This window comes from Argopecten irradians, chromosome 3 (genome assembly GCF_041381155.1).
Source record: "Argopecten irradians isolate NY chromosome 3, Ai_NY, whole genome shotgun sequence".
Taxonomy (NCBI): Eukaryota; Metazoa; Mollusca; class Bivalvia; order Pectinida; family Pectinidae; genus Argopecten; species Argopecten irradians.
In genome coordinates this window covers 14,181,683-14,202,951 of record NC_091136.1, presented here as the reverse complement: position 1 = coordinate 14,202,951, position 21,269 = coordinate 14,181,683, and the positions used below count along the sequence as shown (strand labels likewise).

General features: G+C 37.2%; 1 long non-coding RNA gene across 2 annotated transcripts in view; it reads right to left on the bottom strand.

The window, feature by feature from the left end:
* LOC138317615 (uncharacterized) overlaps positions 1–21,269 on the bottom strand; it is an 88,813-nt gene that overhangs the window by 17,953 nt on the left and 49,591 nt on the right. For both annotated transcript variants that reach the window (XR_011207780.1, XR_011207779.1), the window contains exon 3: positions 5,676–5,733. This is a non-coding gene — a long non-coding RNA (uncharacterized lncRNA). The remainder of the gene's footprint in view (positions 1–5,675; positions 5,734–21,269) is intronic.

Below are 21,269 nucleotides of genomic sequence, written 5' to 3'. Positions count from 1 at the left end.
AGTCTCTATCTGTAACTTCCATACATAGTCTCTATCTGTCACTTCCTTACATAGTCTCTATCTGTCACTTCCATACCAGTCTCTATCTGTCACTTCCATACCTAGTCTCTATCTGTCACTTCCTTACATAGTCTCTATCTGTCACTTCCATACATAGTCTCTATCTGTATCTTCCATACATAGTCTCTATCTGTCACTTCCTTACATAGTCTCTATCTGTCACTTCCTTACATAGTCTCTATCTGTCACTTCCATACATAGTCTCTATCTGTAACTTCCATACATAGTCTCTATCTGTCACTTCCTTACATAGTCTCTATCTGTCACTTCCATACCTAGTCTCTATCTGTCACTTCCATACATAGTCTCTACCTGTCACTTCCAAGTAATCTCAATCTGTCACTTCCATATATAGTCTCTATCTGTCACTTTTATACATAGTCTCTATCTGTCACTTCCATACATAGCCTCTATCTGTCACTTCCATACCTAGTCTCTATCTGTCACTTCCTTTCATAGTCTCTATCTGTCACTTCCATACATAGTCTCTATCTGTAACTTCCATACATAGTCTCTATCTGTCACTTCCTTACATAGTCTCTATCTGTCACTTCCATACCTAGCCTCTATCTGTCACTTCCTTACATAGTCTCTATCTGTCACCTCCATACATAGTCTCTATCTGTCACTTCCCTCCATAAAGTACAAATGAACGATATCTGAGCCAAATCATGTGTATGTTTATCTATCTGTAACTTCCATACATAGTCACTATCTGTCATTTCCATACATAGTCTCTATCAGTCACTTCCATGTAGCCTCTTTCTGTCACTTCCATATATAGTCTCTATCTGTCACTTCCATACATAGCCTCTATCTGTCACTTCCATACATAGTCTCTATCTGTCACTTCCATATATAGTCTCTATCTGTCTCTTACATACATAGTCTCTATCTGTCACTTCCATACATAGTCTCTATCTGTAACTTTCATACATAGTCTCTATCTGTCACTTCCTTACATAGTCTCTATCTGTCACTTCCATACCTAGTCTCTATCTGTCACTTCCTTACATAGTCTCTATCTGTCACTTACATACATAGTCTCTATCTGTATCTTCCATACATAGTCTCTATCTGTCACTTCCTTACATAGTCTCTATCTGTCACTTCCTTACATAGTCTCTATCTGTCACTTCCATACATAGTCTCTATCTGTAACTTCCATACATAGTCTCTATCTGTCACTTCCATACATAGTCTCTATCTGTCACTTCCATACATAGTCTCTATCTGTCACTTCCTTACATAGTCTCTATCTGTCACTTCCATACATAGTCTCTATCTGTAACTTCCATACATAGTCTCTATCTGTCACTTCCATATATAGTCTCTATCTGTCACTTCCATACATAGTCTCTATCTGTCACTTCCATACATAGTCTCTATCTGTCACTTCCATACATAGTCTCTATCTGTCACTTCCATACATAGTCTCTATCTGTCACTTCCATACATAGTCTCTATCTGTCACTTCCATATATAGTCTCTATCTGTCACTTCCATACATAGTCTCTATCTGTCACTTCCATACATAGCCTCTATCTGTCACTTCCATACATAGTCTGTATCTGTCACTTCCTTACATAGTCTCTATCTGTCACTTCCATACAAAGTCTCTATCTGTAACTTCCATACATAGTCACTATCTGTCACTTCCATACATAGTCTGTATCTGTCACTTCCTTACACAGTCTCTATCTGTCACTTCCATACATAGTCTCTATCTGTAACTTCCATACATAGTCACTATCTGTCATTTCCATACATAGTCTCTATCAGTCACTTCCATGTAGCCTCTATCTGTCACTTCCATATATAGTCTCTATCTGTCACTTCCATACATAGCCTCTATCTGTCACTTCCATACATAGTCTCTATCTGTCACTTCCATACCTAGTCTCTATCTGTCACTTCCATACATAGTCTCTATCTGTCACTTCCATACATAGTCTCTATCTGTCACTTCCATACATAGTCTCTATCTGTCACTTCCATACATAGTCTCTATCTGTCACTTCCATACATAGTCTCTATCTGTCACTTCCTTACATAGTCTCTATCTGTCACTTCCATACATAGTCTCTATCTGTCACTTCCATACATAGTCTCTATCTGTCACTTCCATACATAGTCTCTATCTGTCACTTCCTTACATAGTCTCTATCTGTCACTTCCATACATAGTCTCTATCTGTAACTTCCATACATAGTCTCTATCTGTCACTTCCATATAGTCTTATCTGTCTTCCATACATAGTCTCTATCTGTCACTTCCATACATAGTCTCTATCTGTCACTTCCATACATAGTCTCTATCTGTCACTTCCATACATAGTCTCTATCTGTCACTTCCATACAAGTCTCTATCTGTCACTTCCATACATAGTCTCTATCTGTCACTTCCATACATAGTCTGTATCTGTCACTTCCTTACATAGTCTCTATCTGTCACTTCCATACATAGTCTCTATCTGTAACTTCCATACATAGTCACTATCTGTCACTTCCATACATAGTCTCTATCTGTCACTTCCTTATGTAGTCCTCTATCTGTCACTTCCATACATAGTCTCTATCTGTAACTTCCATACATAGTCTCTATCTGTCACTTCCATACATAGTCTCTATCTGTCACTTCCATACATAGTCTCTATCTGTCACTTCCATACATAGTCTCTATCTGTCACTTCCATACATAGTCTCTATCTGTCACTTCCATACATAGTCTCTATCTGTCACTTCCATACATAGTCTCTATCTGTCACTTCCATACATAGTCTCTATCTGTCACTTCCATACATAGTCTCTATCTGTCATTCCATACATAGTCTCTATCTGTACTTCCATAATATCCTATCTGTTCATTCCATACATAGTCTCTATCTGTCACTTCCAAGTCTCTATCTGTCACTTCCATACATAGTCTCTATCTGTCACTTCCATACATAGTCTCTATCTGTCACTTCCATACATAGTCTCTATCTGTCACTTCCATACATAGTCTTATCTGTCACTTCCATTACATAGTCTCTATCTGTCACTTCCATACATAGTCTCTATCTGTCACTTCCATACATAGTCTCTATCTGTCACTTCCATACATAGTCTCTATCTGTCACTTCCTACATAGTCTCTATCTGTCACTTCCATACATAGTCTCTATCTGTCACTTCCATACATAGTCTCTATCTGTCACTTCCATACATAGTCTCTATCTGTCACTTCCATACATAGTCTCTATCTGTCACTTCCTACATAGTCTCTATCTGTCACTTCCTACATAGTCTCTATCTGTCACTTCCATAATAGTCCACTCTATCTATCTGTACTCCTACTAGTCATACAATCTCTATCGTACTTCCATAGTCTACTTCACTCCTATCTGTCTTATCTTCTACATCATAGTCTCTATCATTCTCTTCCTCATAGTCTCTATCTGTCACTTCCTACATAGTCTCTATCTGTCACTTCCTACATAGTCTTATCTATCCATGTCATCTGTCACTTCCATAGTCTCTATCTGTCACTTCCATACATAGTCTCTATCTGTCACTTCCATACATAGTCTCTATCTGTCACTTCCATACATAGTCTCTATCTGTCACTTCCATACATAGTCTCTATCTGTCACTTCCATACATAGTCTCTATCTGTCACTTCCTTACATAGTCTCTATCTGTCACTTCCATACATAGTCTCTATCTGTCACTTCCTTACATAGTCTCTATCTGTCACTTCCATACATAGTCTCTATCTGTCACTTCCATACATAGTCTCTATCTGTCACTTCCATACATAGTCTCTATCTGTCACTTCCATACATAGTCTCTATCTGTCACTTCCATACATAGTCTCTATCTGTCACTTCCATACATAGTCTCTATCTGTCACTTCCATACATAGTCTCTATCTGTCACTTCCATACATAGTCTCTATCTGTCACTTCCATACATAGTCTCTATCTGTCACTTCCTCATACATAGTCTCTATCTGTCACTTCCATACATAGTCTCTATCTGTCACTTCCATACATAGTCTCTATCTGTCACTTCCTTACATAGTCTCTATCTGTCACTTCCATACATAGTCTCTATCTGTCACTTCCATACATAGTCTCTATCTGTCACTTCCATACATAGTCTCTATCTGTCACTTCCATACATAGTCTCTATCTGTCACTTCCATACATAGTCTCTATCTGTACTTCCATACATAGTCTCTATCTGTCACTTCCATACATAGTCTCTATCTGTCACTTCCATACATAGTCTCTATCTGTCACTTCCTACATAGTCTCTATCTGTCACTTCCATACCTAGTCTCTATCTGTCACTTCCATACATAGTCTCTACCTGTCACTTCCATGTAATCTCTATCTGTCACTTCCATATATAGTCTCTATCTGTCACTTCCATACATAGTCTCTATCTGTCACTTCCATACATAGCCTCTATCTGTCACTTCCATACATAGTCTCTATCTGTCACTTCCTTACATAGTCTCTATCTGTCACTTCCATACCTAGCCTCTATCTGTCACTTCCTTACATAGTCTCTATCTGTCACTTCCATACCTAGCCTCTATCTGTCACTTCCTTACATAGTCTCTATCTGTCACCTCCATACATAGTCTCTATCTGTCACTTCCCTACATAAAGTACAAATGAATGATATCTGAGCCAAATCATGTGTATGTTTATTTGAGGTATTTTCTACTTCTTTTTATCACTGTTGGAAATAGGAATTTGAAAATTTTCATTGAATTAAGCAAAAGTTAAAGGATGTTTTTGAGTAAAAGTTTGAACAACGGAGGCGTCTACTGTATATGACCATTCTCTATATAACTATACAGATGTCTAATGTCACTGTGACCGCCTGACACACGACACTGACTTAACAGGCTTTAATAACATCACACTTCATAATGGCTAATTTCTTCATCAACCTAATTACAACAAAAGAGATTAATTTATGGGACAAATGTCCACACTCAGTCCCTCAGCTGTGTTTTGTGACAACTTCGGAGGAGGTGACAAATAAAATCAAGTCGAAGTCATGACAACCCTAAATCGGTGGAGCATGTAAATTTTATGTAGATTGTTTGAATTCATCCTGGACAGATTAGCTGAGAATCAGTAAAGTCCATTTGTGTGTCGGTTTTAGTACGCCCCGGAGGAAAATTCCACCTCCCATAATGCATTTGTAAAAGTGTCGGGATTCATAGGATCAACATCACTAAGAGCAGTTCGTCTTTGTGTGGAAAACAGACAGAACTTTTAACTACCAACTCAAATTCATATTAAAGTCCATACGAAAATATTTAGTCTCCAGCGACTTCGCTCAACTGTAAAATCGCTTATTGCTGATAACAAAAGGACAGACATTCTACTGCAGGGTACAAATAATTAAAAGAAGATTTTATAAAAGGAGAAGTTTGTGGGCATCAATTTTCAGTAAATGACAATATTTTCTTTTTTAGAAAAAGGCGTGAATAAAACCATTTTTCGACTTGATGAAGTAAAAAAGATATTGAAACTCTAAAGAAGATAGCTGTGGATATTTTGATAAACCAAGCAACAATAATGATGGCTTTAATACGTGTGTACATACTTACCAATTCTTTTGATGATGTCGGAACTGTATCAACTGTTCAGTTGTTTAAACTGAAGAATCTACAAATATAAAAACAAAATTCACCTGACCATTTATGTAAATAGGAACATATCTTTATTTAATGTTTGGTTGGTTGTTTATACATTAAGCTATATGGAGACAATCAAAGTCTTTTAAATGTATGCTAATGCAGGTTTGGGGACAGCTTACATAAATGAATATTATAGATAGATATATATTGACAAAAGAATTGACATTCAAATCCAAAACAACAAAGGGTAAATAAAAATAGTATTCAGGTTTGTATATATATATTGAAATTCCCAGGGAAATACAGATAGAACCAGGTGTTTCTGAAGACTAAGTGTTCTCTGCTTCATTGACCACATTCAACGAATATATCATCTAGGTCAGCAAGAGCTGTCGTCCAGGAGACCAAATTATACCCCCAACCTCCCTCCAAGTTGTCCAGGAGACCAATTAAAATTATATCCCCAACCCCCCCAAAACCCTCACCCTATGTCGTCCAGGAGACTAAATTATAGCCCCAACCCCCCAAAACCCTCACACTATATCGTCCAGGACACCAATTAAAATTATACCCCCACCCCCCACCCCTCCAACCCTCACTCCATGTCATCTAGGAGACCAAATTATACCCTCCACCCCCTTCCAAACCCTCAAGGGTATAAACTCTTCATGACATTGTCTTTCTCCAACATAGTTATGCCTATCTAGACTGTATACAGTTTATTGCAACCTAATTTCACTGAAACACATTCAGTGGTTTAAGAGGAAAAGCTGTTTAATCGTTTGGCAACAAAGGGGCATAACTCTAAAACACGTATAAGTATCGTGTTCTTATATAGATTACACATATCTACGCTGTATAAAACAAGAGGCCCATGGGCCTTAATGGTCACCTGATATTTGATAAAAATTAGTTATGTCATTTACTAGCCAACTGTTGTCTTTTGTTCACAAAATAGGAACATGTATGTTATACATGCATACAAAGTTTCACTAAGATTGGTGCATATTAAAGTGATTTTTGAAATTGAACGAGTCTTTCTAATGTTAGTCTACATGCAAAGTTTAAATTAAGCTGGGTGCATATTTCCTCAAGTCATCGTATTCACAAGGTCGAATCATAATTATTAGTGCAAAGGGCAATAACTTCTTAAATTACTGTTGAATCAAGCTCATTTTCTAAAATGTACAAGATATTCCTAATGTTAGCTAGTCTACATACAAAGTTTCATTAAGCTTGATCGGTTCATATTTACTCAAGTCATCTTTTTCACAAGGTTCAATTATTATTATTGCAAAGGGCAATAACTCTGTAAGTTACAATCGAATCAAGCTGATTTTCAAACTCGCCCGAGATTTTTCCCGTTCACAAGGTCAAATCATAATTATTAGTGCAAAGGGCAATAACTCTGTAAATTACCGTCAAATCACACTGATTTTCAAAATTGTCTGAGATTTTCCCAATTTTAGAAGACATACAAAGTTTCATTAAGCTTGGTTTATATTTACTCAAGTTATCACGTTCACAAGCAAATGTTAACTGTTGACGCAAGACGACGGACAAAAGTCTATCGCAATAGGTCACCATGACCTATGGTTAGGTGACCTAAAAATGTTGCCAATAAGTTAGGTTGAAATCCCTCCAGTAGTTTTGGAGGAGTAGTCAGTGGATCGTCATGTCTATAGAAGGACAATCTAATTCCAGTATACCCTCCACCCCGACCCTCCCACATACATCAAGCAGGCTAACACTGAAACTACAATGATGATAGTTAAATATTCCGTGTTCTTGCAGCTATAGATTTCTCATTTTTACAAACATGAGATATTCTTTGACTGATATTGGTTTAGTGCTATACAAACTCTGAAATGATAACATGATGATGTCTCATACCACACAGATAGTGGTATATACAGCTCAGCGAGACAAATGTCGAGGTATTAACACGTCATAACAAAGGTCCTCAACAGACATTACAGTGATGGGTATTGAATCTAACTACATACATTTATAAATCCACAGATTATACATGTCTTGTCTGAATACGACAAGTGTAACACGATTATCATTGATGTAAGTAACGTGCCCAGCCTGGAGAAAAACGCAACCATCTGAATACCGTCACAGAAAATTAGATCTTCCACGTTACTGATGCGTGTTTCAGATACAACAATTTCATTACAAGAGTCTAGGTGATTCAGATGCAATAATAGTAACGTAATTTACAAATCATCAATAACATAGCAAACACGAGGATAAAATTCGTGAATGATGCTAAATTTTGATCTGAGGAGTTTGGCAGTAATTGTCTCGCTCACACAGGAAGCCAATTTTATCTGAGCACGAGAAAACTGAAGACATGAAGATTTCATAAGCAATTATATTCCCCAATCAAATGTAAATTTCTGCCCTCTTCTCCACATGAAGAGTGAGATACGCACACTAAAGCCTGCCGAGTCGGAACTCAATCAGAAACACAGGCGAGATAGTTATACTGTCACTCACATTGTCCTCCTCTTACATATTCTACTGAAATATTGTTGCTTCTTTTTCTAATCATTCTTCAATTCTGATTTTTTTTTTTAATTTCAGTTATTTGAATAACATGCTAATGGTAAAAGTATCAATTTTAATAAGAGGCCCAATGGGCCTTTACGGTCACCTGAGTTCATATACAGAATGAAACAAAGACATATAAACACTATATTTTGATTACGGCCCATCAGGCCCTTGAAGTAAGTCAGTGATTTTTCCTATAAAACTTTTTACTTTTTAATTAGGATGCATTTTCGGGATTCGGTCAAAAGTAGACAGGTCCATCCAACAGATTTTGAAGTAGTTAGGGGGGACAAATTTGTGTCTATAGACAGACAGACAGATGGACAGAGACAACAGATGGACAACCCAATTCCAATATCTTCCCCTCCCCCCCACATTAACTTCCTTAAGGGGGTATAACTAGCAAACAAACCAGCGGCCTCCGCTACACATTTTGATGTTGAGATTTTTTTTTAAATGTAGGCTTTTGTTGAAAAAAGGTATCTTAAATTTGTGTTTGTTTTATTTGAGGTTTTACGAAACTCATCTCAAAGTTTTAGTTTCTGCTTGTCAAGGCTCGTAAAAAAAATATAAATGAAAATATATAAAAGATTCATCATTAAAGATACTATACATTAAAATCCTATATAATATCTTGAAACAGGATCCCTACTGTAGTATGTGTCATTGAATTAAGTGTTGTGGTTTTGTGTTCTTGTATAATGTAATATTTGATAACGACAACCATGGGTGGATCTTAGTTTACTGATCAAGGAGAGATATTCTTTGTAACAACAAAATCAAAATATTTCTATAAAAGCACATGTTAAGGTCTGTTTTGGTATACTTATAGTTACAAACAACTCCCTGTATTAATTAACGATTGTTATAAAAGATTTTAATTTGCTAAGACTTCTCTAAAACGAGACTTTTGAATAAAATCAATGATATGTCATCCGATACACATGGCAGCTAAATGTCACCATGAGGACACTTTAAGAAAGAGAATGCAGATTGTGCCTGTGTGGCAGTGACAAGTGTGCAGCCCTGGGAGAGGATGTACAACACACTTCACAATCCAGACATGTGCCTAGGGTCTCTAGAGGGAAAACAGAACGTCTTTAATAAAATCTATGTATGCATGGTCTTCACAGTGAAAACACTGGACCAATGCCTTTAACAAATTAGAAGTGTGCACGATCTACGGGGCGAGGAAATAAAGTACCTTGTATCGGAATCTTGAACTGGTGAACTTTCTATCACACATGTTCAATACTCAAATGTTACTAGAAAATTAAATTACATAGATATAAGAGCATAGGTATGAGATGTCTTAAATGTGACATGTCCCATGGGACATGGAGAAGGAAATAATACATGTTGATAGCATTGGCAGTAACCTAATTGTAGAAAAGCTTCCCAGAAATGTTCACACCTCATTATAAATATCCACACCATGTCTAAAAGTTTCACTACAACTCTCAGCAGAGCAAACTTGTTAACTCAAAGGACACAGTCATTGTTACCTTTTATCAATAATAATTAACCTATCAACAAGTGTGCTCATTTACAAATACATCCTAGAAGGGCCACATGGGTCAGGCTCAATGTAGCCCAGAGGTCTTGGTACAATATCAAACACCTTCTTCTTCATTGCCAGCCTTGCATTTCAAGATATCGTACATTCTTCTGTTACTGCCTTTTATTTATTTTACATCGTCACCATATTGAAATCTTACAACTCAAATTGTACCAATGTGATTACATTGAAATCTTCATTACACTGAACTTTCAGCTCTGTCCTCTGTCACCAAATGACTTGTGCAGATCTGGAGATTTTTACACTGTGATAAATCATCAGACGGACGACATTCCATGCTGGTCCTAAGGGTCCCCTAAACTACGCCTCGAGTCGTTATAGGAACCGGTCAGGCTTAGCAATCGAGCCAGCCCGATTTAGATTTTCCCTATAATAACACCCATTTCCACCACTTACGAGAAAATGATGGCAATTTCCAAATGAAATATTATTCTATAGTTGAGAAGCATTCATCGATGAGAAAAGACGATGATGATATTAACCACTGTAGCTAGTGGTTATATGTGGCGAGCGATCGTACAAATGTACAAGGTTGGCTTCCTCACCTCATTTCTCCCTGTCACAAGGTCTCTGACCACTAATTCTAATCCATCAATGTTTCTTAAAAATTATCTCTAAATCTCATCCACTTCCTCCGATTTAAAACAAAAAACAATTTCATAGATGAGCAGGATTCCTATCTCCAGTTTAACAAGGAATTAGTTGAGGATCAATTTGCCAATCATAGACATGGGTAGTTATATTTGGTAGTTAAACAACCCATAAACACTACAGGTCACTTACAAGTCATAAGGGTGGTCAAAAGTATGGTAACAACCCATAGACACTACAGGTCACTTACAAGTCATAAGGGTGGTCAAACATACATGGTAACAGCCCATAGTCACTACAGGTCACTTACAAACGTATGGTAACAACCCATAGACACTACAGGTCACTTACAAGTCATAAGGATGGTCAAACGTACATGGTAACAGCCCATAGTCACTACAGGTCACTTACAAGTCATAAGGGTGGTCAAACGTACATGGTAACAGCCCATAGTCACTACAGGTCACTTACAAGTCATAAGGATGGTCAAACGTATGGTAACAACCCATAGACACTACAAGTCACTTACAAGTCATAAGGATGGTCAAACGTACATGGTAACAGCCCATAGACACTACAAGTCACTTACAAGTCATAAGGGTGGTCAAAAGTATGGTAACATCCCATAGACACTACAGGTCACTTACAAGTCATAAGGGTGGTCAAACGTACATGGTAACAGCCCATAGACACTACAGGTCACTTACAAGTCATAAGGGTGGTCAAAAGTATGGTAACAACCCATAGACACTACAGGTCACTTACAAGTCATAAGGGTGGTCAAAGGTATGGTAACAACCCATAGACACTACAGGTCACTTACAAGTCATAAGGGTGGTCAAAGGTATGGTAACAACCCATAGACACTACAGGTCACTTACAAGTCATAAGGGTGGTCAAAGGTATGGTAACAACCCATAGACACTACAGGTCACTTACAAGTCATAAGGATGGTCAAACGTACATGGTAACAGCCCATAGACACTACAGGTCACTTACAAGTCATAAGGATGGTCAAACGTACATGGTAACAGCCCATAGACACTACAGGTCACTTACAAGTCATAAGGGTGGTCAAAAGTAGGGTAACAGCCCATACATACTACAAGTCACTTACAAGTCATAAGGGTGGTCAAAAGTATGGTTACAGCCCATAGACACATCAGGTCACCTTCAAGTCATAAGGGTGGTCAAACGTATGGTAACAACCCATAGACATTACAGGTCACTTACAAGTCATAAGGATGGTCAAACGTATGGTAACAACCCACAGACACTACAGGTCACTTACAAGTCATAAGGGTGGTCAAACGTATGGTAACAACCCATAGACACTACAGTAGGGCTGTTGATTGTCGAACATATTGAGATCTGATCAGATCCATGATTCAGGGTTGACGATTCACAGATCAGACAACGAATTACCAGTTAGATACAAGCAAAAGATTCAATTGAAGTAAAACTGTTTTTTATTCTAAATTTGGCTAATTTGCCATGTGTAGTTTCTGTGATGATGTCTTCCATTTCACAAATGAGATAAATGATATTTTATGTACCAATCCAAACGAGTACAGAAAAATAGCATTCTAACAATTCCCTATTTAACTGTTAGGGGATGACAACAATGCAGCATCCAGACTGATTGAAGACAGAACACTGAAAATTAACATTATACAGTCGCAGAAGTCAGCATATGTAACAATGCTCAGCCAGTCTACATCAAACTGAACTCAGAAGTTAACAGTCCAACTCATTAATTTTCAAAAAAAATTTATAAAAACGTTTTAAACATTTATTCTTAGTTCCTCACTGATAACGGCGGGACCTATTTAAATTACATTTAAGGGACATAAAAACCACTCAATACCATATTTTTCACTTAAATAATTCATACAAGATGTATTACTGATTACTGTTCAAATTCCATTTAAATATTACATCTACAACCCTAAAATAGTACGTAATACATATAGATCTGCGACGACGGAACTTGTAATGGGTTAGAGTGATTTTGTATTTGAACCATACATACGGTATAGATCTGTGACGACGACACTTGTAATGGAGTAGAGTGATTTATTATTTAACAGTATAGACCTTCAAAGACGACACTTGTAAAGGGGTAGAATGATTTAGAATTATACAGTATAGATCTTCAACTGCAACACTTGTAATGGGGTAGAGCGATTTAGAATTATACAGTATAGATCTTCAACAACGACACTTGCAATGGGGTAGAACGATTTAGAATTATACAGTATAGATCTTCGATGACGACACTTGTAATGGGGTAGAGCGATTTAGAGTTTTTCAGATAAACCCCTCTGATAGTCAGAGTTATAGCCCGGTGACGCAGCAATAGCTGAAAGCTCTCGGCCATCAATAAGGAAACCTAACGGCCCACAGCTCCGTTAAGATGTATCAGTAGGAGAGTACTGTAATAGTAGATCTTTCCACACTCTGTCCCTGAATAGTATGTTGTCTCAGTAAATGATAGACTCTGCCAGATCTGCTGTCATTACGCGATAGTCTCCGCTAGCTCTATACTCTTTAACTATGAATAATATCAATAAGCCAACATTTACAACGATTCTTCTTCGATTTTATGGCAGTATATCGTTCCTTCTGCAACATTTGTAACAGTTTCTGTTTCAATTTTATGATAGTATATAGCTCCTAACTGAAACATTTGTGATATTTTTTTCACCATTTTATGACGGTGTTTCGAGCCCCTTACATAGGAATTTATCACTGGTTTGTTGTGTAGTTTTATACTCGGTTAAACAGTAGATAAGACTAAAAGTCTTACCATGTAAAAAGGTCTACGCCATAAACTGTCTGAGAGCGTACCTCATCATCGCCAAGACTAGGAGAATGGGAGCTTAAACGAGAATCTTCCTACAAGACAAAGGTATACCATCTATCACCAATGACTATCTTCCCCTTGCCTCTAACACCACCACAGAAATCCTATAGGCTATAATTTAGGCACCTATATATCCCTTACATGCTAATGTTTTCAGTAATGAAAGGAAAATAAACTCTTTACATTTTTTTTTTTTTTTTTTTGCTTTCTGGAAAGAGGAAAGAGTAGGTAGGGTTTTATTATTACTTGTCATGGTCTTGTTGTATAGAAATATGTTCTATCCATACATGCACCTTTGAATTAGTATCAAGTGTCAACATTCATGATCTGACTTATATCAAAAACTATAAAATAAAATATCTAAAACTAACTTCTGTAAAATGTCACATTTTCTTCATCACGAAGAACACCCAATTCTTGTCAACTTTGATGATGCAGTTATCAGCCTAGCCGAAATGTTAAACCAACATTAAAGATAAGGTTTGTCTCTAGACCTGAAATCATTGGATTATTCAGTCACAATCTGACATGAGAATTTTACAGCGTCCGACAGGAAGATGGCCAAAGATTCCTCGGGCAATTACAGCTGCTTTAAAAGCCAGACGAGTCTTTATAAACTTAAGACAAGCACTTCAGTTTTTTTTAACCTCCAGGTTTAAACCGGAGTACAAAAGGTAGACAATGGGCTTTTACCAACTTTATAACCACAGACAATTTTCATACCTAGATGTACTCCAAGCTATAAGGCTCATGTCTGTCAATGGAACACAGACATTAGAACTTGGGGGAGCCGAAGGATGGGAAGGGGGGGGGGGGATGGGGTAGGGGTTAAAACAAAAAAAAATCTATTAGACCCTAGTACAAATCTCCAAGCACTACAGCCTCTAAAAGGCAAAACAAAATAATTGACTCATTAAAGAGCAATTATACGTATACAATTCATTTCACATAGGTCTGCACTTCAACCATACAAAGTATTCTCCCTTTCATGGTCAAACACATCCCTCCTCCTCCATGCATCGTTTTTTAATATTGACCTAAGTGAAAATCAAGATACTCCTTTCTTATATTTCATTTGACATCTTCTGGTCTGGTCTTTAAATATTACACAACATACACCTGTCTATAAAGATCACCCATGGAATATATTGTCAGTTAGTTTTTATACACAAGGCAGATCACTGATCATTTTGGACGTCATTAAAGAAATGGTGCATTTAGGCTAAAGTAACTTCAGGACCTGACAGATATGACCAAGGACACTGTTCTTACTAACATTATACATACTTATAATGACATTACCTTGTCAGTGACTCGTTCTCAGGGTACCATCCATAGATACACTGTCACCACACCACTACACTAGGCTTCTCGTATCCTCATATATTTATACTCTTAATTTCCTTTTAATCCATAACTTTTTTAAGAGAATTGATCTATGAGAATAATATCTTAAAACATCCACATTGATTACTGTGTCACAAGATAAACATTTAGCAGTACTGCGACCTCATAATCACCTGTACCCGAACACACTCCAGGGTATTTACATTATGTATAGTTCACGATCCAATGAACTTCTCTTTTCATCAACGAAAGGTAAAAAAAAAAAGTACCAGGAAAAAATGTTGATGATTTACAAGAAAACAAAGGAAAAGGGTAAAAAGTTCATCAATATTAGTTAGATCTGATAAAACAATAGTTGACAATCTGTCAGGATGTACCTGAATCACTTCTGATGGCACACGAGGCCAGGATATCCACACACACTGCTAATGTTATATATAGACTTACATCTTATGAACTCTTCTGAATGAAAAAAAAATCTCTTTTGAATTGAAGGTTTTTAAAACTTGTCTTGATAACACCTGTACAGAGTAAACAGCAAAACAAAAGTACCTGTACATCTATAATAAGGAAGTGTTAATCCCTACAACGTGACTTCTCTACACCTGTATTATCAACATACCTGTATTCCTATTAATAGACGCTGATCCCTAGGATGTCGATTCCCTTACCTAATGACGTACCTGTATTCCTATTATTGACAACCTTAACTTAAAGGACGTACCTGTATTCCTATTGACTTCCTTACCAAAGACGTACCTGTATTCCTATTATTGACATGCTGATTCCTTGATTTCCCTTACCTAAGGACGTACCTGTATTCCTATTGACTTCCTTACCTAAGACGTACCTGTATTCCTAATGACTTCCTTACATAAGACGTACTGTATTCCTATTGACTTCCTTACATAAGATGTACCTGTATTCCTATTGACTTCCTTACCTAAGGACGTACCTGTATTCCTATTGACTTCCTTACATAAGGACGTACCTGTATTCTGATGTTGATTCCCTTACCTAAGGACTTACCTGTATTCCTATTGACTTCCTTACCTGAGGACGTACCTGTATTCCTATAAATAGACACTGATCCCTATGACACCAACTCCCATTAACAGAAGCTGATCCTTAAACATTGTCTCCTGCCACACCATTATAGTTTCACGCTGTGAATGTTTACTCTACTGAACCATTAATTCATCAATATTAAATCTACTTGGACAGCTTTGATGTCCCCTTCAGTAGCCACCTGGTCACACAACAGGTCATGCATGGTTAGTTTAACCATTTTATCAACTTCACAAATTTAACAAATCAATATTCTTAAAAACAAAAACATCTTCATGAATACCTATAACATCTATCATGGTATCCGTTTGATGGTTTTGTTATTGGTTTTGTTTTGCTACCTTAGAATAAATATCATGTTATAAGCATTTGCTAACAAAAATCACAAACAAAGTGATTGAACAAAAAGCTAACTAATCATGATACCTACAAATAATGGAATCTAAACGATAAATAAAACCTGTCACCCCTCAAGGTTACAATAGATCAGTCCATATCAATTAAATAATGGTTGTAAAGATGAACAAATAGGGGAGGCTAGATATGTTCCGGATGCTGAATTAATCAGGATAACAATGAATTAATCCATTTTTATTGGTGGGGGATTATCTCTAAGTGACAGCTAATGTAGCTAATGTGTATTATCAGCTGATCCTCGGCTAATTCAGGTGAGACTGAGGCGGCCATGGTTTTGATTCTGATGTAACCAAGGTAGTGACAGTTTTCTACAAAATGCGGGAATGAAGTTATAGATTGGATCTGGTGAGGCCAAGGGCAAAGCATTCAGAGCTATTTGTACATTGGTTTTTCCATTTCTTTCAGTTGGTATTATATAAATCAAACAGTTGGTACCACACATGACTTTGGATTTTGCATTAATTATGCTACGACATTTACTCCAACATGAATTAACTACATGTGTGTGTATGTGTACAATCTTGAGGCATGGCTAAATCAATACTGCCTGGCCATCGGTCAACTTAGACAAAACTACCATTCTGATGTACAATAAACTAAATGTTCAAGGAAGAACTATCCATCAATAAACCAGATATGGATTCAAAACACAAAATTTCAATCATTAAAATTTCATAACTGAAATTCAAGGACATGACCTTGTGGTGAATTTTGCACCAGTCTATCACAATTAATAGCTGATGTTAATTACCCTATGGAATTCATTACCTAACCATGACATAAACCTACAGCTCCACACCAGATGTGTCCATGATTGGATTGAAGAGCTCTTTAGTAAATTTCATGTGGAAGCTAAATAATTAAGGCGATATTTTCAGGTTTTATAAAACTTCATTTATCCCAGATCCGTGTTTATGGCTCCAACAATTTCCTTGTGTGATAATTCACTTTGAGAACAAAGACATTTTACGGCCCGTACATGCATCAGTAATTTTTAAAATATTCTGTATCATCAAATTTGCCGAAGCCTATTTCGTGCCCTAATAAGGTGTCTGCACATCCGAACACACATTGTCACCTTGAAAATAAAACCTTCCCTAATAAACCGTTTCTAAATACAATCTAATGAAACCAATTAGTAAATTGTTTCAAAAATGTTGTGTGGTTCATCGTTGTGGAGTGACAATAGAAAATGGCTGCTAATGACCGTAACACTATTAGGCCTCACATGGGAACATGATAATCCTCGTCTAATGATTAAACTCAAAATTCTTCCATCAAATTTAGGATCAGCTATTTAGTCAGGATCTTGTGAGAGCTTCTATATTTGCCCAAGGGCCTGGACATGATCAAGCCTTTGTCTGACCAGGATTGTGTGCTCTCATCCATCAATAGCTTCGATGATTGAAAATAATTAATTTTTCTCCCATTATCTGTATTGAATTCCACGATGACCAGAGCTGTTAGAAAAAAATTCTCACACTTGACGCTACGTAAATTATCTGAAAACATGTGCGTGTCAGTGAGATAGGAAGAAAGCATATTTCAGATCGCTTAACTAAGTGAATCCCCTTAACCCGACCTTACAAATCCAATTGAATGTCGTCGTTAATTCATTATGTAAACAGATGCGATTTACATCCACGATTTCTTGGCTCGTCTATGATTTGGTACAAATGATGTGTTTCCTGTCTGAAGCTACGACAGTAGTAGCCCCTTTTACCGTATGACATTTGTAATTATCTAAACCAACTTTTGGACCTGTGGTCGAAATCTCTACACAAATAGAATCGCAGCCAGATCAGGATTCAGCGTATTGGTTTATAATCACAGATTACATTTGGCGCACTACAGCCGGAAATGGTCCCCAAATCAATGTCTTTGACAGTTCCTATAATGGAGGTCAGGACTTTCTAAAGGTTTTCAGGACATAAAAGATTTCCATAATAATTTAGCTTTATGTAATCGGTGGGTCCGACTCCTGATTTTATCGTAGATTTCATGTTTTAAGTTCACAGTCTGACTCTTGATCGTAGATTTCATGTCACAAGTTCATAGTCTGACTCCCGATTTCATTGTAGAGATTTCATCGTAGATTTCATGTCACAAGTTCAAAGTCTGAGTCCCGATTTCATCGTAGAGATTTCATCGTAGATTTCATGTCACAAGTTCACAGTCTGACTCCCAATTTCATCCTTGATCCATGTTTTCCTTTACTCATTTAGGTGATTTCCAAAGTTTCCTAAAGATGGATCAATCTAGTATTTCACAATCAATTTCCAAACTTTGTAACATTTATCATACTTTGGCAGATTATTTTGTTGATGGAAAGTACATCAGTCTTCTGTACAAGTAATGATCTTATACTACAAGTAATGACCTAAAAATACAAATAGTGACCTAATTCTACAATTCATTTTAAACATAAATTTAATTTTTCACCCAAAAGGAGAATTTTATGTTAAACATATCTAACGTTGAAGAACATTTCACTTACCGGTCACCATAGGGCAGGCTATGTGTGTGGCATTGTCAACTTCGTAAGCACAACATAATTTTAGGAGCAGTAGTTTGTGGGAGTTTTTTATTAATATTTTCGTTATTGTTTTTCTATTAACAAAATTCACCTTTGTAGTGCATTTTCTTCTGTAATGTAAAACTTACCAATGATATAAAAGTATTTTCTACAAAATCTTTCAAGCGACATATCTATAAAGTTGACTAGAGGCTGAAGAGGCCATATAAAACTGATGCTGGACATAAAATATCAGTTAGCTGCCATCAAACAAATTCCATCACCATAAATATGTTCACAAGTAATTGTTGATACTCAAGATTCAAACGACACTTATTATATGTACTATTTACTTTTAGTAATGTATATCAATTACAGTTTTACCTGAGATATTACATTAAATCCATGAGAATATATTTTCATTACATCCCTTCCTTTCATTTCCTATAATCAAAATTCTTGAGCTCAGCTTTCCCAAAATACATTAACCCTCTATCTTGTTTCTACCAATATCCCCACCTCTCTCTATCCCTCCCCTCTCTCTACCCCCACCTCTCTCTATCCCTCCCCTCTCTCTGCCCTTCCCCTGTCCCTACCCTTCCTTAACCTATTATCTTGTTTCTTCCCTCCCCCACCTTCCCCTGTCCCTACCCTTCCCCTTTCCCACCCTTCCCTAACCTTTGTATTCTGTCCCTTCCCCTCACCCCCCTTTCCCCTGCCTCTCCCCTGCCACTCCCCTGCCACTCCCCTGCCCCTCCCCTGCCCCTACCCTTCCCTAACCTTTGTATCCTGTTCCTTTCCCTCACCCCCCTTTTCCCCTGACCCTCCCCTGCCCTTCCCCGTCCCTACCCTTCCCTAACCTTTGTATCTTGTTTCTTCCCTTTCCCCTGCCCTTCCCCATCACTACCCTTCCCTAACCTTTGTATCTTGTTTTTTCCCCTCCCCTGCCCTTCCCCGTCCCTACCCTTCCCTAACCTTTGTATCCTGTCCCTTCCCCTTACCCCCCTTTCCCCTGCCCCTCCCCTGCCCTTCCACGTCCCTACCCTTCCCTAACCTTTGTATACTGTCCCTTCCCCTTACCCCCCTATCCCCAGCCCCTCCCCTGCCCTTCCCCGTCCCTACCCTTTGTATCCTGTCCCTTTCCCTCACCTCCCTTTCCCCTGCTCTCCCCTGCCCCTCCCCTGCCCTTCCCTGTCCCTACCCTTCCCTAACCTTTGTATCCTGTCCCTTCCCCTTACCCCCCTTTCCCCTGCCCCTCCCCCCCTCCCCTGCCCTTCCCCGTCCCTACCCTTCCCTTAAGCCTGCTCTAATCACCACAGTATAAAGGATAAACTGGTTCATTAATGGTATTGAACTATATATCTATAAAGATTTTATCAAGTTAATGTTACAGAAGAGGAAACACAAGTCATGCATGCCTCATAGAATATAAGTTATTGAAGAAAGTACAGCTTTATAGTACTTCATGAAAAAAAAACTTCCACCTACTGAATTATCAGACAGTAAATAAATCACTCATAATGTTGTTCACATAGACGAGACATTCCTTCACTCCCACAAACTCCTTCCTGATGTAGAAAATCAGAAACCACCATTCTCAGTCTTTGGTAGTATATTTCTGTGGGATTGCACTATAAACTCACTGATAATATAAAAATCTTTATAAATTTCTATCAAAATCAATATCATATGATTTCAAAAGGTTAAGAATTTCAGGTGGTGAAAATTTCTTATCAGTGTGACCCCAGCAATGTGAGTGAAAGAGACAGCACTACCAATTATAGAGTATTGATATCACAATGAGACACAACACCAACATACTACAGCCTACCAAAAGTATCGTACAGGAATAAAACAGGGAAAGCTATGTAACTTTCATGTTCTCTCAAAAGTATAAAGTAAATTATATCAGGGACCTGTGTTTGTTATAAACCCTATAAGTAGAAGTTACACCGAATAATTTTGACTGTTACACGATATTGGCTAGTGATTGTGTTAATTAATTAACATCTGATCAGAATCCGCCACAAATCAAACACATAAGATTTATTTCTCACCATTTCAGTGTTTATATAATTACAGTTTTAGCAGGTTTTTTTTCACTTTTTATGCTAGATATGATCAATAATTACTTTCGCCACTTTTAGTTTACTCATTTTATATGATAGTACTGATGTGTAATGGAACAGGGTTCCTTCCATCCACTACCCAAAGAGATGCTTCATCACTTTACTGTTTTTATTTGTCTTTATGTGCATGTTCACACTAGGTATTGAACTGTAAAAATTAGATAATACATCTAATCCTATATCAACACAAAACATAAATTAAATCATAATAAAGTGATTCCTCTTTATTCCGTGTAAAAACCTCATATAGTTTTAGCATGATAGTAAGTGTTTCTCAAGAGATTTTCAGTACAAGAGTACTTACAATATTCAAATCAATATCAGATTCAGTTTTTAATTTACTTTGACGTTTTGTACAATAAATAACAACGATAGTTACTTTTCCTACCATGGTTATTTTTTATGTTTGAAATATATATCCACTTCTCTATAAAAGAATCTTTTTTTTTTTTTTTTTGATAATAAAACAAATGTATTGTGGCCTGTACGGAAG